Below are 5,063 nucleotides of genomic sequence, written 5' to 3'. Positions count from 1 at the left end.
TTCAATCTGTATTGATCAATCTTTCAATCTGTATCGGTCAATAGTAAAAACTGAAAGAGCTCTTTAAACACTAAAGCTACCAATCAATAGTAAAAACTAAATAACTCAAAGCGCGTGCACTAAAGAGCATTATTGCAATCAAGTTCAATCATCTTTCAAACTGTATTGGTCAATAGTAAAAACTGAAAGAGCTCTTCAAACACTAAAGCTAGCGATCAATAGTAAAAACTCAATAACTCAAAGCGCACTAAAAAGCATTGCAATTAATTTCGATCATCTTTCAAAATGCATTAGTCAATGCATCTACTATGAAATTCACTTCACATAACACATGTTTAAAGAAAATATTTTTAAAACTCAAAAAACATCTTTTGATGTCTTGAATAATAATTTTGAGCCACAAATGACGATTGCAGTTTTTATTGATGTAATCAATAAAAAACTTGGAATCACCTTCAATTTGAATTTTCTTGAAATTCAAATCTAAAAGGTTGTAGGAGAGCTTCTCATAAAGCCTGACCTTCATAAACTAAGGTCCAATTTGGGGTAGTTTAACTTAAACCATAACCAACTTTAGCTTTTAGCTTACGAAAGCTGTCGTTTACCAATTTTCATAAATAGCAACTTAATGGTGTTATTTTTGAAATAAGTTGCTTTATTAAATTTTATCAAACACCTTTTGGTACTTAAATTATAAGTTAAGCAACTTTGGATACACTATAAGCTATGCCAAACTGGGCCTAAAACTATATTTGGTATGCGAATGACCAACACTTATACTCTTATAGCACCAAATAAAAACCAGACTCATCATGAATCACAAAGATAGACTCTTGTTTATTATTTTATACAAAATATCCATCAAGGTTCATTTTTCTTTAGTCTTTTTGTTTTTGTTGTTTTTTTTTTCTAGTTAAAATTGATCACATCTTTTGCTACTTAAATTATAAGTTAAGTAGCTTTGGATATACTATACACTATGCCAAATTAGGCCTAAAACTATACATGTATGCTCAAGGTTTCAAATTTCTCCGAAACTACTGAAATTTTCATTGAAATTTATGTAATTTGGAAGTACCGAAAAGAAATTCATATTCTATATCATTTATATCAGGAGTTTCCCGAAATTTTTCAAAATTTTCCATACATTTCCGCAAATTCTTAATTTCTGAAATATCTACACACACAAAATATATTTAAAAATTCATACTGAAATTTTGTCCAAAATTTCCCCAAAATTTATGTGAAATTTGTATGCCACCGACAATGAAGTTTTTTACTCATATTTTCATACAGAAAATATGAAATTTTGATTCTTTTTCCAATCAAGTTGAATACAACAAAAAACTTTTTTGCTTTTATCTGCTACCAAAATCATTTCTAAAATTTATGTACTTAGGAGCAGTATTGTATGATACTAAATGGAAGCAGTTCAATCATAAGGATCGAACCACATCGTAGTTACACTTATTTTTAATACTTTATATTGCTTTTGTTGTACTTGTTCATTTTCATTCATGGGGTTTTGGTATTATGTCCCGTCCCCCCTTCTAATTATTAGTGAAAAAGACGTGATGACCAAGACTCCCATTGAGTTCCAGCCATAAAAAAAAAAACTACATTTATTAGACTTTATTAGCCATAAAAAATCATTTTTAACTTTAAAAAACTACATTTGTTAGACTTTTTTTCAATTTTTTTAAATTTCTGAAATTTCTAATAAAAATTATTTTTTTTAACTTAAATATAATTTGAAAAAAAAATTGTCTTTTAAAAAAAAAATAAGTTAGGAATGCATTTTTTTGGTGTTTAGACAAATATACCCTCAATTTATATTTATTAGACTTTTTTCAATTTTTTAAATATCTGAGATTTCTAATAAAAAATGATTTTTTTAACTTAAATATAATTTGAAAAAAAAAATTGTCTTTTTTTAAAAGTTAGAAATGCATTTTTTTAGTGTTTAGACGAATATACCCTCAATTTTAATAGCTTTTAACGGCAGAATTAACGACAGTGAGTTAAGTGAAAGACGGATGTAAAACTGAGTGAGTTAAGTGATATTGTTGAAAATACAGTGAGTTAAGTGTCGAATAAGTCATAACTCAGTGACCATCGGTGATGTTTTCCCTTTATTACAAACCCAGAACTCTTCCTCTCTCCTCACTCTGCAGATGAAGTGCAAACGTTGTCTTTCCAGCCCGAAAACGCTAGAAAACGGTCATGTTCGGATGCAAGAGCGACAGAAAGGAAAAAAGTTTAGGCTGCTTTTGTCGGTCAGGATTTATACCTAGGAGAAATGGCAGTTGTAATTTACCAAAACAGGGGCAGAAAAGGTCTTTTCCTAAACCCTTATTAGTAACAGCAGCAGTAATCCCTGCTTTAGGCTATGTTTGGTATGGCTGTTCCTTGAGAAAAAGCTGGCTTCTGCTTATTTCTGAGAATAAGTGGCTGAAAAGCAAAGCTGCTGAGTGTTTGGTAAACTGGCTTTTTATAAGGGCTGTCAGTGGCAGAAGCAGTGGCAAAGTGTTTGGTAAATCAAACTGACTTGTGCTTTTTATTTGTGGAATGACCGAATTGGACATAAGAGATTATTTTGCTTAATTAATTGTATATAAAACAATATTGTTCAAATGATCTTGTTATTATTTTTAATCTTTATTATCTCCGTATTAATTTTTGTTAACTTTGAATTTTTATAAAGCATGGTGACTATTTGATTAATATTGGACAATATGATTATAAATCATGGTGACTATATTATTATAAATCATAGTTTCTAGTTCACATCAAATGTTCACGTTATTACGCGCATTCATCAAGAGCAGACCCTTCCCATTAACCAGTACACAGCAACACATCTCCTCCTGCTTCACTTTTTGCAAGTCTCATTATCCGCTGATATTGGCAGCAAACCAAAACAAACATGGATGTCAATATAGAGGAAGGTCCACTTTAATTTGCTGTCCTTGTAGGGCTCAAAACCTGCATAACCAAATTAAAAAACACGACATCAATTAACCCAACACCATATGCACATCGATTATGCAGCAACGCAGAGGGCAAGTACAGTATAGGATTTCACGTATGTAATCAACAATCACAAACTAAATCCTTGAAAACCATACCTTGGATCCTTTCCAATCAATCACCAGGATGCCAAAACCAATGGTAAACCAAATTCAAATTCAAAACCAACAACAGCTAAGATGTTTTCTGGGTTCCTTATGTTTGTTCTCTTTGCTTTGTTTAATGAAGTATTATTCAGACCCAAAAAAAGATATCATAATACAACTCTTTAACAAATCAAGAAGTATCGATCTCTCTCTAATTAACCACATATATTAGAAGCATTCATCTCCTCAAGGATTAAAGAAACAGTACCTCAATTTATTGCAAGCCTTTACTAGCTATAATATGAGACCTGCACCACTTTTCTGATCTGATCTCTTTTTCTGCTACCTGCTTGCTAGCTTCCTGTGCTGGGAAACCTACATGCATATCAACAATTTACTATTAATACTTGCACCAAATAGAAGAAAAATTGTCTAGCTTGGATTATGTATTCAGAAGAAAAATGCAAACACTAAGCTCATTATTATTACCCAACCATAGAACCAAATAAGAAAAGGGGTATAATTGATCATTTTCGGTTATTAACCATGATCGATCAATTTCGGTTATTACCCAACTTCCTATCAGAAGCAATCAAACCCGAGATGCAAGATTATAATGTATCATACACGAAAACCACATCAACTTGCATACCAAAAGCTTGAATACTAAATACAAGAGCTTGAATACCAAAACAATAGAAGAGGAATTAAACCCATCAAACAAAATCACAAGCACATGAAGTCTGAAAAACAAATTCAACCAAATCCTACGTTTTGTTGCCCAGAAATCAAACCCAAGTTTGTAAATCACACACATAATCTTGAAATTGAAATGAATACTAGAACCCAAACAGGTTTTTGAAATTTTATTCAACCAAGCTGAAAGAAAAATTGATTTGGGAGATCGAAAATCAAGAGAGACAAACTAGCTTTTCCTCACCAGGATGCGTTCTATAGTAAAGAGAGGATGAAGAAAAGCTGGCTTCCTGATCTGAAATTGGGGGAGGATGTGGGTTCAGGTCATGATGTGATGGTGTTTGGCTCGATTGCTCTGTGCTTGGGGTTTTCGTGATGAGAGGCTGAGGCGGCGTCAGAGGGAGAGGGAGGCGGCGTCAGAGGGAGAGTGAGGCGGCGTCTGTGATGAGAGCCCGGCGGTGTCAGAGGGAGAGTGGAGACGGGATAGAGATGAAAATGCTGTGCGGCCTCTGATCTCATCTCGAAGGCTTGATGGCAATCCGTAATTGCCTCTCCCAAGGGAGGATAGAATCTGTCATTTTGAAACATTCATTTAGCTACAGTAAGTACCGCTACAGTAGCTGCTGGCTTCTGGCTTCTGAAAGCTGGGGTCAGGCAGCTTCTCCTTTTCGAGAGAAGCCGCAGTGGCTTTTCGAATAAGCTGAGCATAAGTCAGCTAACCAAACGCATAGTCCTCCTGTGCTTATAAGCAGGGGAGCTAAAAAGCCCCCCCCCCCCCCCCCACCCCAAACATAGCCTTAATATATAGTACAATAATGTTGTGCTATATATCCCAAGGGAGGATAGAATCTGTCATTTTGAAACATTCATTTAGCTACAGTAAGTACCGCTACAGTAGCTGCTGGCTTCTGGCTTCTGAAAGCTGGGGTCAGGCAGCTTCTCCTTTTCGAGAGAAGCCGCAGTGGCTTTTCGAATAAGCTGAGCATAAGTCAGCTAACCAAACGCATAGTCCTCCTGTGCTTATAAGCAGGGGAGCTAAAAAGCCCCCCCCCCCCCCCCCCCCCCCCCCCACCCCAAACATAGCCTTAATATATAGTACAATAATGTTGTGCTACAAACATTTTGCAACTAGCTAGGTTGTGACTAGCTTGTGAGGCCTTTATTCTTCTTGGGGACCGGTAATCATCAAAACAGAGAATGGAGTCACGAGTTCTCTTACCTAGACTCTAGAGATCTCCACTTCCTTTTACA

At 34.9% G+C, this 5,063-nt stretch overlaps 1 long non-coding RNA gene across 1 annotated transcript; it reads right to left on the bottom strand.

Annotated features, from left to right (window-relative positions):
* Positions 1 to 2,748: 2,748 nt before the first annotated feature.
* Positions 2,749 to 4,579, bottom strand: LOC112189704. Its single transcript, XR_002932050.2, has 3 exons — positions 4,057 to 4,579; positions 3,385 to 3,491; positions 2,749 to 2,985 (listed from the first exon to the last, which is right to left on the bottom strand). It is a non-coding gene; the product is annotated as an uncharacterized LOC112189704 (long non-coding RNA).
* Between the last annotated feature and the right edge of the window lie 484 nt (positions 4,580 to 5,063).

This window comes from Rosa chinensis, chromosome 2 (genome assembly GCF_002994745.2).
Source record: "Rosa chinensis cultivar Old Blush chromosome 2, RchiOBHm-V2, whole genome shotgun sequence".
In the NCBI taxonomy this organism is placed as follows: domain Eukaryota; kingdom Viridiplantae; phylum Streptophyta; class Magnoliopsida; order Rosales; family Rosaceae; genus Rosa; species Rosa chinensis.
The sequence above is the reverse complement of the archived record's forward strand: the minus strand, read 5'-3'. Positions and strand labels throughout refer to the sequence as shown.